This window comes from Diplotaxodon limnothrissa, linkage group LG20, assembly GCF_057381915.1.
Source record: "Diplotaxodon limnothrissa isolate DT_005_m linkage group LG20, D_limnothrissa_male_GT1.1, whole genome shotgun sequence".
NCBI classification, from domain to species: Eukaryota; Metazoa; Chordata; class Actinopteri; order Cichliformes; family Cichlidae; genus Diplotaxodon; species Diplotaxodon limnothrissa.
In genome coordinates, this window is record NC_140615.1 from 25,267,859 (window position 1) to 25,281,901 (window position 14,043).

Below are 14,043 nucleotides of genomic sequence, written 5' to 3' on the forward strand. Positions count from 1 at the left end.
TACAATCGAAGTGATTGACAAATGTAACTAATAGCAAGAAAATGACAAAGACTTGAGCACAATTGCATGAAGTTATTTACAAGGAAAATTACAGGTGAGCAGTGAGATTTCAAGTATGTGGCGTGAAGACCGACTGACCTGAAGAAGTGGTGAAGAAAGAATGTCGGACTAGACCACTGATGCTGCAATAAGCTTTATATCATAGGAGAGTGGAAGCGATGTAAAGGTTAGATGAGCCACCAAACACCCGGGAAGGAGACAGATGTGTGACCACAGATCTTCCTTATTCAACTTCTACAAAAGCTTCCTTTGTTCTACAGTAAATTGGACTAAGCAACATAAATGAGCTTGCCATACTTTTTTTTTGGTACGTTAAATGTGTGTTTGAAACTAATTAGTAAATAAACATCCTCAGTTAGTTGGCTAAGGAAAAAGCTAGCTATCAGAAAAAAAGCTGGTGTCTGTTCACTTTAGACAATTTTCCATGCAGATGAGTTTATTTACCCTAACCAAAGAATTTCAGTTGTACTTGAATGCTCATTAAAAAATCACAGTCACTAACTGTATAGGCCTCTGTTACTGTACTTTTATTAAGAGCATTAAACCTTAAGAACAACAGGTAGGACTCTTTCAACTCCTCCGCTGAGTTTAAATTATTATTAAACAGGATTATGTCTTTTCTCCACATATGTGTGGACAGTAACGGTAAAGTAAAACATTTGAGTCAATTAAAAAAGGGATCAGCAATTCATTATTAGTGTTAACTGAAGAAGAGAAGATTGAAAAGACTGAAAAAAGACTGATATACCAGTATATCATTACTGATGCAAATTCACTGAAATGCAGCTGACATACTGATAACAGGGATGGTGCCCACAAAACAAAACTGGGTTTAACCAAAGCTGGCTGGTTAAAAAAAGGCTGTCTGTGTGGAAGCGGTTTATCTCTGTTTGTAACAAACATTAAAACTATTTAAACTCTGGTAAACAGTCTGAAACAAACCCGCCTCTCCTTGAATTTTTCATCTTTGTTCAGTTGATGTTAAAATATCAAGTTAATTATACCACTACTGCTTTTACTCAGCAAAACATTAGAAAATATAGCAAAGCCTAAAACTTATGAGTTGAAAGCAAATGATGATTTTAGAAATATGTTAATAAGTTAAAATATATGCTTAATTTCATTTGAACTATGGCTCTTTTTTCAGCATAAACTCATTTAGCTTTGGTGGTTTTGGTTTGGTTTTGATTCTGTATAGCTTACATCTTTTGAGAGATAAAATATGAAACATTAAAACACTGTTCAAAGCATTAAAGGAATTTTAATTTTTAATCAAAGTATAGCATAAAGCATCATCAAACAGGATATTGATCTGGTCAGATAAATAGCAAAAGGTGTTGTTTTGGTGCCAATTAAATTAATCAATTAAATTAACAATAGGTTCACTTAAGGGGCAACAATGAGAAATCCCCTTAAACAAGAACGTTACTAGCAAAATTCTAAATAATATAAATTTCCACAATTCGAAATGCTGGGTTAAAAGTTTTCACCAACATGAACGTCGACACCTGGTCAGGCGTGGATTATCATGAAAATAAGCCTGTACAACTGCATCACCACTGCAAGGCCAGTAGGTGTCACAGAGGAACATAACAAAAAGTTAGAAATGGCTACTGAGGTAGTAATTCCCTTTGTATTGCAGTACACAAGCAAACAATTCAGCATTTTCACCTAACATGTTCTCCACCACTCTCTGATTTCTCTTTATGTATATACTCCTAGAAAAACCAGCTGAGAGGGTGGCCACTGATCATGTCAGCTAAGAAGATGGACAGAGAGTCACGATTTCTTGATGATAAGAACGTTTACACATTCGTCATAACTGCCATAGATAATGGTACGCAGAAGCTCTACTGTAGTTAAAATAAACTGAACAATTTCTTGAAGAAAGGCTTTATTGTGTTGTGGTTTCAAAGGTGAACCTCTAGCCACAAGCACATAAGCTATATCCAGATCCATCTCGCAGAAATCAGTGACAATACTCCAGTGACAATGCTCTATCAGTTTTTATGCCTTAACAAAGTATAAGACTTTTTACTGAGAATAACTTTTTTATTATTTGTATTCGAGCTATATTTAAATTTATGAAGACTACTAGACTATCATTTTTCTTTATATGTGAAACTTTGTCCAACGAATAGTGTGTTGTCTTCAACAGTGTGTAACGTGAGTGATGCAACAGCATATATAAACATTGCTTTACCATAATTATTTATAATGTCTGCATATCCAATTCATAGTATATTGGTGCAGATATGAGGATAAATTACATTACAGGTTTGTAATATAAGCCTGTAATATAATGTATGTCTCTCAGGACCCTCAAGCTCCCACGCCTCTGGTAGAGGACCCGAGCTTGAAGAATAAACCACCCGCAGGGGTGTGCTGGGTGTTTTTTTTTTTATAGCATTCCAACAACGCCCTGTTTTTGTCTCTTGCCCACCGATGCCTTCTTGTTCCAGTAGGATAAACCGCCCGCAGGGGCGTGCTGGGTGTTTTTTTGTTGTTTTTTATATATATATATATATATATATATATATATATATATGTATATATATATATATATATATATATATATATATATATATATATATGTATATATGTATGTATATATGTATATGTATGTATATATATATGTATATATATATGTATATATATATATATATATGTATATATATATGTATATATATATATATATATATATATATATGTATATATATGTATATAAACATATGTTATATATATATATAACAAGAAGGCATCGGTGGGCAAGGGACGAAAACAGGGCGTTGTTGGAATGCTACTACGCAAGTAACCCCGGCGGAAGGGGCTACATGAATAGGATGAGGGACCTATGGATTCTTCGATACCCAACATCCACAATGACGGCGAAACAACTAGTAGCTCAGTGTTCCAACATTCGAAAGAAGGGACTGCTCTCACAGCTAGAGATTGACGAGGTACAACACAAATGCTACGGCAAGGAGGAGTCAGGACGCCAGGTCAGGGGGGAGATATCATCACCCCCACCCGAGATTGGGTACATAGCCCCAAGTGCGATAGGAGAAGGATCGTTGAGTGCGAGAGGAACTGACCTGAAAAATAGGATCATGGCCAAGCTTGAAACCTGGATCCCCCGTAGCCGGTTACCAAGATTACGTGAAGTACCCTCAGAAGGTCTGCTAGATGATGTTAATGCAGCACTACGGGCAATACCTACAACCACGATTACCGACACTAACAAGCTGATCTACAATACGGCAGCAGTGATCAGTGAGATGCTTGGCTACAAGTTGAACAGCCACAAGGGGCAGTACCCTCCATGGAGAAGGAGGCTAGAGGGCAAGATCAAAGTAGCACGGAGAGAGGTTAGCCAACTAACGGAGTTGCAGAAAGGTGCGACGAATAAGGTGCATAAGAAATACAGCAAGCTGTCCATACCTGAGGCCTTGGAAACTGCCAAGCAAAGACTCACAGCCTTGGCCAGCCGCTTGAGGAGGTACACCAGAGAGATAGAAGGCAGGAGAATAAACCAGCTGTTCTCCACAGAACCAGCAAAGGTGTACTCTCAGTGGCAAGGGAACAATAAGAGAACAGCACCACCAAGGCTGGAGACGGAGCAATACTGGAAGAGCATATGGGAGAAGGATGCAACCCATAACGGCAATGCTCAGTGGCTAGAGGATCTGAGGGCAGACCACAGCGACCTCCCTGAACAGGGTCCAGTAACCATCACAGTGGCAGATATCCAAGAAAGGGTCTCCAGTATGAAGAGTTGGACAGCACCAGGGCCCGACATGGTTCACGCCTACTGGCTGAAGAAGCTGACTGCACTCCACGAGCGTCTGGCAGCACAAATGAACCAGCTGCTAGTTAACGAGAGACACCCGGAATGGCTAACTGAAGGCCGGACGGTCCTGATCCCCAAGGACCCCAAGAAGGGACCGGTCCCCTCCAACTACCGACCAATAACCTGCCTCAGTACTACATGGAAGCTCCTGTCAGGCATCATATCGGCTAAGATGAACAGGCACATGGGTCAATACATGAGCGGGACACAGAAAGGAATTGGCAAGAATACCAGAGGCGCAAAACACCAGCTACTGGTAGACAGAACAATCAGCCGAGACTGCAAGACCAGACTGACCAACCTGTGCACTGCCTGGATTGATTACAAGAAGGCCTATGACTCAATGCCCCACAGCTGGATACTGGAATGCCTAGAATTGTACAAGATCAACAGGACCCTAAGAGCCTTCATCAGGAACTCAATGGGGATGTGGCGTACAACACTAGAGGCCAACTCCAAGCCCATAGCACAAGTCACCATCAAGTGCGGGATCTACCAAGGAGATGCTCTGTCCCCACTGCTGTTCTGCATAGGCCTGAACCCCCTCAGTGAGATCATTAACAAGACTGGCTACGGATACCGACTACGGAATGGAGCAGTTGTCAGCCACCTCCTGTACATGGATGACATCAAGCTGTATGCCAAGAGTGAACGAGACATCGATTCACTGATCCACACTACCAGGCTATACAGCAATGACATTGGAATGTCGTTCGGACTGGAGAAGTGTAGTCGGATGGTAACAAAGAGAGGGAAGGTAGTCAGAACTGAGGGGATTGAACTACCAGAAGGCAACATTGCAGACATAGAGGACAGTTACAAGTACTTGGGGATCCCGCAGGCGAATGGGAACCATGAAGAGGCCGCTAGAAAAGCTGCAACCACCAAGTACCTGCAGAGGGTCAGGCAAGTCCTGAGGAGTCAGCTGAATGGTAAGAACAAGATCCGGGCCATCAACACGTACGCCCTGCCCGTGATCAGGTACCCTGCTGGGGTAATAGGCTGGCCAAAGGAGGAGATAGAAGCCACTGACATAAAGACAAGAAAGCTCCTTACCATGCATGGAGGGTTTCACCCCAAGTCCAGCACCCTGAGGCTGTACGCTAAGCGGAAGGAAGGGGGCCGGGGACTGGTGAGTGTCAGCACCACAGTCCAGGATGAGACAACGAACATCCAAGAATACATTGGGAAGATGGCCCCAACTGACCAAGTGCTCAGTGAATACCTCAGGCAGCAGAAACCCAAGAAAGAGGAGGGAGACGAGGAACCATCATGGAAGGACAGGGCCCTGCACGGTATGTACCACCGGCAGATAGAGGAGGTGGCTGATATCCAGAAATCCTACCAGTGGCTGGACAAAGCTGGACTGAAAGACAGCACAGAGGCACTAATCATGGCAGCACAAGAACAAGCTCTGAGCACAAGATCCATAGAGGCTGGGGTCTATCACACCAGGCAAGACCCCAGGTGCAGGCTGTGTAAAGATGCCCCAGAGACAATCCAGCACATAACAGCAGGGTGTAAGATGCTAGCAGGCAAGGCATACATGGAACGCCATAACCAAGTGGCCGGCATAGTGTACAGGAACATCTGTGCCGAGTATAACCTGGAAGTCCCGAGGTCAAAATGGGAGATGCCCCCAAGGGTGGTGGAGAATGACCGAGCTAAGATCCTGTGGGACTTCCAGATACAGACGGACAAAATGGTGGTGGCTAACCAACCGGACATAGTGGTGGTAGACAAACAGAAGAAGACGGCCGTAGTGATCGATGTAGCGGTTCCGAATGACAGCAATATCAGGAAGAAGGAACACGAGAAGCTGGAGAAATACCAAGGGCTCAGAGAAGAGCTCGAGAGGATGTGGAGGGTGAAGGTAACGGTGGTCCCCGTGGTAATCGGAGCACTAGGTGCGGTGACTCCCAAACTAGGCGAGTGGCTCCAGCAGATCCCGGGAACAACATCGGAGATCTCTGTCCAGAAGAGCGCAGTCCTGGGAACAGCTAAGATACTGCGCAGGACCCTCAAGCTCCCAGGCCTCTGGTAGAGGACCCGAGCTTGAAGGATAAACCGCCCGCAGGGGCGTGCTGGGTGTACATATGCTGTGATGCAGCTATTCCCCAACTCTCTGTGATTGGTACTTGTAGCCATTGATCAGTGGTCTTTGATTAATGGGCTTTGATCAGTAGTTGTTGATCAATGGTCATGAGAATTTGCATATTAATGATCAAGGAACTGACCTCACAGCCCATTGTTCATTCAGTGGTGTTGGTTTCAGTCATTGTGCAAATGTACTGTTTATAGGTTTGGGGAAACCTGCAGTCAGCTGAGACTGAAGAAGTCTCCCACTGAAAACGCCACGTTCAGATGAACAGAATCAACCTTCTGAGATTTACTTACCTGGATGATTGAGCATGCATCAATACACGGTTAAGAATATTTTGATTACGAACAGCTGTTAAAAAAAACTAGTCACTGTCAGATGTAACACTGTATCTATCAAAATGATCATGCACAAGTGTGCATCAGGAAGCACACTCTTAATGAAGGCTGCCCATTCCCCGTGCTGGGAATGATGAGGAGAGGGCAGGGTGTTAAAAAACAAATTTTTAAGCATTTTATGCCATGTGGATTATTAATAATTAAATGAAAATGAGGAAGATAATGCACCCTCACTTTTGATACTGTAGATAAACCTAACCCTTACAGAATTAATTGTAGAATTCAGTATACTGAAAAGTGAGCGCTAAAATGGGAGCAGAAAATTGTCAGTTTAGGTCACAGGTTCAGCAAGTGTCTACATGTGTTTAGAGCTCCACCGAGCATCCTGGAGCTCTATCAGAGTGACCATCAGATTTTTGGTCACCTCCCCGACAAAGGCCCTTCGACCCCATTCACTCAGACTGACTGGGTGGCCAGATCTAGAAAGGTGGTTTCCAAACTTTTTGCTCATTTGCTGAGCAGATCCCTTTTTCTTTTCATTCTTGCCACCACGATGCATTCTTCTTCCGCATGGGGAAAAACAGAAGAAAGAAAAAAAGAAAAAGAAATAAAGATCTGTGTCCAATACTGGATGATCTCATACTGCTGCCACCAATTGTCAGGGACCAAGCAGTAAAGCATAAAGGACACAGGTGTTTTAATTCAAAAAGGGTGTTTTATTGACCCAAAAATATGAAAATATATTTCACAAAGCCAAAACTTAAACAGGCAGCCCAATAAAAGCGGTCAACTCAATAGACTAAACTCAAGAGAATTATTACCAAAACCTCAAACAAACATAAGATAAACTGACCTGCTGAAATGACACACGGGGGAACTTAAATACTGGTTTAGCTAAACCAAATGACACACACGGGGAAAACAAGATGGCTGCCATATAACCAACTAATACAAAACTATTAAATAAACATGAAACACCCCCCAGGCGATGAAGCATGTGGTGCTATCCAATGTCTGTGGTACTTCAGGTCTCCCAGCCCTTTGCAACAACTTTCGCCAGACAGGAGAAGAAGCCAACCCCCAGGTAACTCAAACAAAGAAAGATGTATTAATATAACATAAAACAGAACTTTGACCTTGCAAGGTTAATATGTGTGCACGCCATATAAACAGTGGACGGTGTGATGGAAAAATACACACATTTAATAAAGAAACAATATTGAACAATAAGTATAATATTTTAAAGTAGTGACTGTAAATTAAACTAAAGTGAATCAACTGGTGGTGAGGTGTGGAGCTTACCATGTGTTGCATGCCATCACAGTGGGAGAGAAACATGTATGTAAAAAGTTGACTCATCCGGATAATCTCTGAGTTTCCTTCCACACTGCTGTGGAAGATGTGTAGGAGGGCTCCATGCAAATTGGCTAAGATTGCATTATTGCCATCTTATGTGTGAGACCTTGATGGAGTTCATAGCTTCTAGAGGGGAATCCCTTGCCTTTGACAGGGGTTATTATTTTTTACTAAAGGCCTTTACCTTTGTGAGCAAGACAGTGCTAAACCACATACTGCATTTATCAAAACTAAAGAACTTGGACTGCTGAGCAGCATTTCAGTTTCGGTTGTATTCACATTTTACACATAGTCTTTCTATTAGTAGTTACCAAATACAGTATTTAAATATAGTTTTTTTCAGAGTTCAGTTTGAATAAGATGTACAACTTATGATAAAAAGTCCTTTGACCTGACATTATAACTAATGTGCTTAAATTGAATTAAACAAAATACAGCCTTATAAATAAACACCAAGCAATGTTGTTGTCTTCTTTTAGCTAAGCAGATCCATCCCGCTTTTTTCACACAAGACATTAACTTCTGCTGAACCTGTGCTAAATAGCTGTTTAGCTAACCAGATGTGTTTTACCCCTCACCTGCTTCCACCACCCACTGATGTTCAAGGAGATTTGAATATCAGTGGGTGACCAGTCTTTGTACAAAGGTAACTATGTACAGTCTGTTTATTGAGGGAAAATATTTTATCCCACAGACACTGCTCTACATTGATATATGTTATAAAAGACACATCACATAGATAAGACTTACTAAATCAACAAAAAATAAACCCTAACCCTCAGCAACAAAGAAAATAAAATTCAGAGAATTGATTAAAAGGAGAAATACAAGGCTTCCAGTATGTGGGTTCAAGATTAATTTGCCATATTTATTGCTGCTATCCATAGTGCTCTATAATAGGAGTTATTCATTAGAAATGGAGTCTGGGTTAGAGTTGGGTAGACAGTATGCTAATTGGCTAGAGATGGTATAATTTGAATTTCACATCAAAGCAGAAAAACACATTTCAACATTTTTTTTCTTTGCCATTCCATCACTTATTTATATTTGGATAGGAAATGGAATTAGGTACACCAGGTTCTTAAAATATGTGGACTGGAAATGGAAATGGAGTATATAAGTCAAAACTGAATTTTAATGAGCCTGAAAATCAATAACTGATATGATCACTTTCATTCTTCAACAGAGTCTAAACTCTGTTAGGCAAGCTTGCTTATTTTTTAAGCAGCAGAAATAGATTTCAAGTCTTCTTGAAGGACATTTCAAAGCAAGTTTTGGATGCTGATAAGAGATTTCCACACTGCTTCAATAATGTTTAGGACTGGCTTCATGGGAGGCCAATCTATCACCGATAGTGCGTCACTGTGTTTTTCCACGTATGCTTTTACTACATCAGGAGCGTATTTGGGACGATTGTCTATTGTTGCCAGTCAGACACTTTCAGGGTGATATTGCATGGTGGATCAAACCTCACTTCACTTTTCTATGGCCATAACTCTGTCAGTTTTGGCAAGATCCCCAACACCACATGTTGCCACTGATTTTTCAGTGAGTTTGACATCTTTGGGTTACATTTGGTGGCTTTTTTATGTTTGATTGATTCATTGGTCAGTGTTCAGAGTTCATATCCTGCTTCCGTGAGTCTGCTTTTGTGTCCAATCTCCAACCTACCACACAGACGTTAGTGACACTTAGAAAGCCTGGAGAACTACTGGTTAAGACAGCTATAAAAATGACAAGTTTGGCTCCTTAGAAGCAAAATATAAAGAAAGAAGTGGACGCTTGAAACTTTTGCACTGCCCTGTATGCGTGCGCTGTTAGCCTGTTTTCTCCAAAACATTAGATAATGTGAATGAAAAATTTGCAGGATTTTCCAGCCTCATTTCTCAACTATCAATAGAAGAGCCTGAAAAGGACAGTTTTGATGAGGTATTTAAAATCTTTGACTAATCTGCATGTTGGTCAAGGTATTGCAACATGAGTAATGAGTTCAATCTAACTAGTGACAGAGAAGCTAATAATTTACCTGACAAACTGACTTAAAGTAAAGTAAATGCTTGTGTCATCCTCCATCTGCACACCCTACACTGGACTCCTACTGCATGATGAATTAGTTCACTGGTTTGTTTGCAATATGTGTAAATGCATGCAGGATTTTCATGACAGACAGAAAAAAAAGAGTAACAAAGTAAGTTTTTTTTGTTTTTTTTTAAAAGAAAGCCAATTGTGGTTCTCCAGCCTGGGTCTGCTGTGTATTATCCTTGGTATGAAGTGACTATAACCTTTGTGATTTAAGGATAAGGGGCTTCTTTTGGGTCTGCTAAACTCAGCTGTACCTCATTCTGACAAATACAAATATGCAGAGCTTTTGTTCCCTGACATTGCAGAGAAATAATGGCATTTGCATTGATTTTGAAATATTTTCCATCTTAGATTCTTTTTCTGTCAAACATTTTAATTCTTGCTTTGATGTTGATCTCGTCTGTAATGAACACAAGACATATTGGTGGTGTTTGAGTTTCTGAGCTTCTGGCTGTGGGAGTTCCAGGGCCAGAGGTGACAATTAAGCTGAAGTACATGATTTTTTTTTTGTCATCCTTTTGATCCTCTGATCACCGGGGTCTGAGGCAGTGGCCTCTTCTGCTCTTTTGCTTCGGATTATCTGCACTACTTGGTTTTTCTTATTAGATACTTTACAAGCATGTCTTATAAGCATATTTTCTGTAATAAAAATCATTCATCTGTAAATATATGGATCTGCGTTAATGTAATGGTTCAGCTGTATATCAAGAGTCCTTGACACTGCACTGAAAGCAGGAAGCAAACGTTCCTGTTGAACTAATGAGTCACATGATGTAACATGTAATCTCCTTGTGGCAAGTGGAAAGAAATCCCATGATCATCTTACCGTTTTCAGTTAATCAAGATTGGGTTTTTATGTCTGTGAGAGAGCTAGTACGATAGTCCCACTGCATGGCCATCTATCTTTTCAGCAGTATGCAGCCTCATATTCCCATAAACACACAGCTATGTGGCAGATAGTGCATGAGGACTTGTCATTTATATTATGTTGTTCCACCTCTTACTATAACACCTAGTGCCAACATACTAGCTTATGTTGTAATATAGGAAGCACAGCCTGAAGCCTAGATTACAGAATACTTTATTGGCAGTACGTTATTACACAAAGTTATACTAAGTATATGCAACTCTTCATTAGTTCTCTCTCATGTTAAGGCTCCTGTCTTGTGGTTATATGCAACTTAGCACAAAAACTAAGGTAATTTGTGTTTGGTCGATTATTTCCCCTTAAATTGCTTCACATTTGTAAGGAAAATGTCTTTGTGGGTTGAGCAGCAGACTTGAGTATGTCGATTGTGACCATGACAAACTTATCAAATCTTTTCTGCTAATGCCAAACAGCCTATTATGCTGTTGACTCTTGTTTGGTGTTGTTTATTGGATGATTGAATAGGAAGAAACAAGAAATGTTGGCAGTTAGTCTAACTGTAACATGTGGAAGAACCAGCACCTCTTTTTGCAGATAACAAGCTTGGTCAAATATTCCAGTGGGATACCATAATATTCTTCAACCAGTATTTTCTCAAGTCTGCCAATGTGGTTGTGTTGGTCACTCTGGCATGAACAGCAAACCTAAGCTGATCCCACAATTATTCAATGGGAGTAAGGTTAGGACTGCATGCAGGTCATTCCTTCCTGTCCACTCCCAAATTCTGGAGTTAGTCTCTGATAAACCTGCAATGTGGGGGTGAGAGTAATCATCTTGGAAGATAGTTTGGTCCCAGACTGCAGTGACATGGGATTGCTACTGGTTGAAGAATTTCATCTTGGTATCTCTCTGTATTGAGATTTACTCCAGTGATTATTGGATTATTTAAAAGAAATAAAAAGTCTTTCAATGAATATAAGATTTATTGCCAAGGTAAATTGTTATAACAAAGAAATAATTGACCAAAGACAAATTTCCATACTTTTTGTGCAAAGTATTATAAAACTCCTCTGGCCACCCGCTCTCTACATGTCTGATCAGATTTTCTATTCCCAGTCTGTTCCTATTCCCAGAGCCATTACAGCACTTCATCCCAGCTGAAAACAAAGATGACCTTCAACCATGCCAGATGCTCGTACTTGAACTGTGCTTTTAGTAGACACATACATATGTATTAATCGGTCTGTGTACAGTACTACCCATACACAATCCCACCCAATTAAAGAATTATTTAAAGCACACATTAATGAAGCACATTATTCTGTGGACACTTTAACATTACACTGGTTCAATTAGAAAGTAAACTGTGTTTCCCCAGAAAGTAAATCAGAGTCAGCAGATCTTTCCTGTTTCTATAAGAAGAAATTCTTTGTCAGACTCTAAGAAGTAGTTCCTATCCTTTCACTGTGACTAAACAACATCAGCGTTACTCATGTTGTACTTCTGTCAAGGCTGTCCAGCTCATTTAGCAGAAAGGAAAAGTGGGATTGTATAAACTGAGGAATGAATCATGGGTAATAATTTATTACCTGGTTTCAGTACCAGTCTTTAAATAAAGCTAACAGAACATGCATCTCCTACCTACTATGTCTAGTGGAAGAAACATTAACAAAGTAGAGTGTATGTTGTTTTGCTGTCTTATAAAAGAGCCTAATGATGCTAAATGAAAGATGTCATGTGAAGGAGATGTCAAATATATTTTGAGGCTCTGGATGTTGGGTTGTGAGTCATGTAAGACTGTTGCACTAGGAGGAAATTAGAAATCTCAGTGCAGTTGTATATTAAGACTTTCATTGCCTGGAATATTCTGAAAGGTGCTCTTGAAAGCAATTTGTTAAATTACCCTCGTAAATTGAAAAAGAGCTACAATACTAAAGCTACTCTGCAGAGTAATTTCCAGTGTGGGTCATAAAGTTATGCACTGCAGGTCTGTTTACGGCTTTGTTTTTCTAACTACATTTCTGTTAACTCATTAACTTACATGCCTGGCACTTGTTTTTTTTTTTTTTTTTGCCTGTCCCGTTTGGCTCTTTTGCCATCAGAATTATTGTCTAAAGGCAAAGAAAGATGCCCAACGGATTTACTTTACCAAATTGACCATCCCAGCCTTGCCATAATGGTCCATTTGATTCACCTTTTATTGTTTATTTTATTTTCACTTGCTGAATACGGGACAGACTTGACTGGGGAAAAGAAGGGGAGAAAGAAAGAGGGAAAGAGAAACAGCTGAGAAGAGGGACAGGGGAGAAGGGCAAAAAACAAAAACCAACAGAACGGGCAGAAAAAAAAGAAAAGAAAAAGAAAATGCATATATCGATCACCTGGGTCACCTGTTGAGAAAGAAAAAAGAAAACAAGAAGAAGAGAACAAGAGTAATAGAATAAACAACATCACAATTAGTGTTGGTCAAGTTACTTGAAAAAAGTAATCAGTAACTAATTACTGATTACTTCCCCAAAAAAGCAATCCCGTTACTTTACTGATTACTTATTTTCAAAAGTAAATAATTACTTAGTTACTTAGTTACTTAGTTACTTTTTAAAAACACGATTTACAACCTGAAGAGGTGATAAAGCGATAGATCTTTCAGCCCAATTATACTTTTTCTACATAATCCATCATACAAAATGTAATCAAATGGAAAAGTCTCTTTTTTTAAACTTGTTTTATCAGTTTTAATCTTTTAACTTTATGCACCAAGCAAAAATTTAATTATATGCAACATTCTCTGACTTGAATAAATTAGTTTAACATTTAAACCTATTTTCTACACATTCCAGCCGATAAAATAAAAATATTTTTTGTGTTTACACTCACTCTTTCAAATAGATGCAAGTAAAACACAGCAGAAAATAAATAAAGTCAAAGACTCAGCGGTCCTGTTGCTCTATTTTCACCTGTAAAGCAGGACTGCGGTAGGCGGAGGTTTACCCTGGTGCAGGTGTGCCGCGGTCAGTGGAAGAATCCGCCAGTTTCTCTGTGAGTTTCCCATTTTTTTTTTATTTATTTATTTTTTTTTGCCTGTCCCGTTTGGCTCTTTTGCCATCAGAATTGTTGTCTAAAGGCAAAGAAAGATGCCCAACGGATTTACTTTACCAAATTGACCATCCCAGCCTTGCCGTAATGGTCCATTTGGTTCACCTTTTATTGTTTATTTTATTTTCACTTACTGAATACGGGACAGACTTGACTGGGGGAAAGAAGGGGAGAAAGAAAGAGGGGAAGAGAAACAGCTGAGAAGAGGGACGGGGGAGAAGGGCAAAAGACAAAAACCAACAGAACGGGCAGAGAAGAAAAAAATGCATTATGTTGTTGCACACTCGGTGCT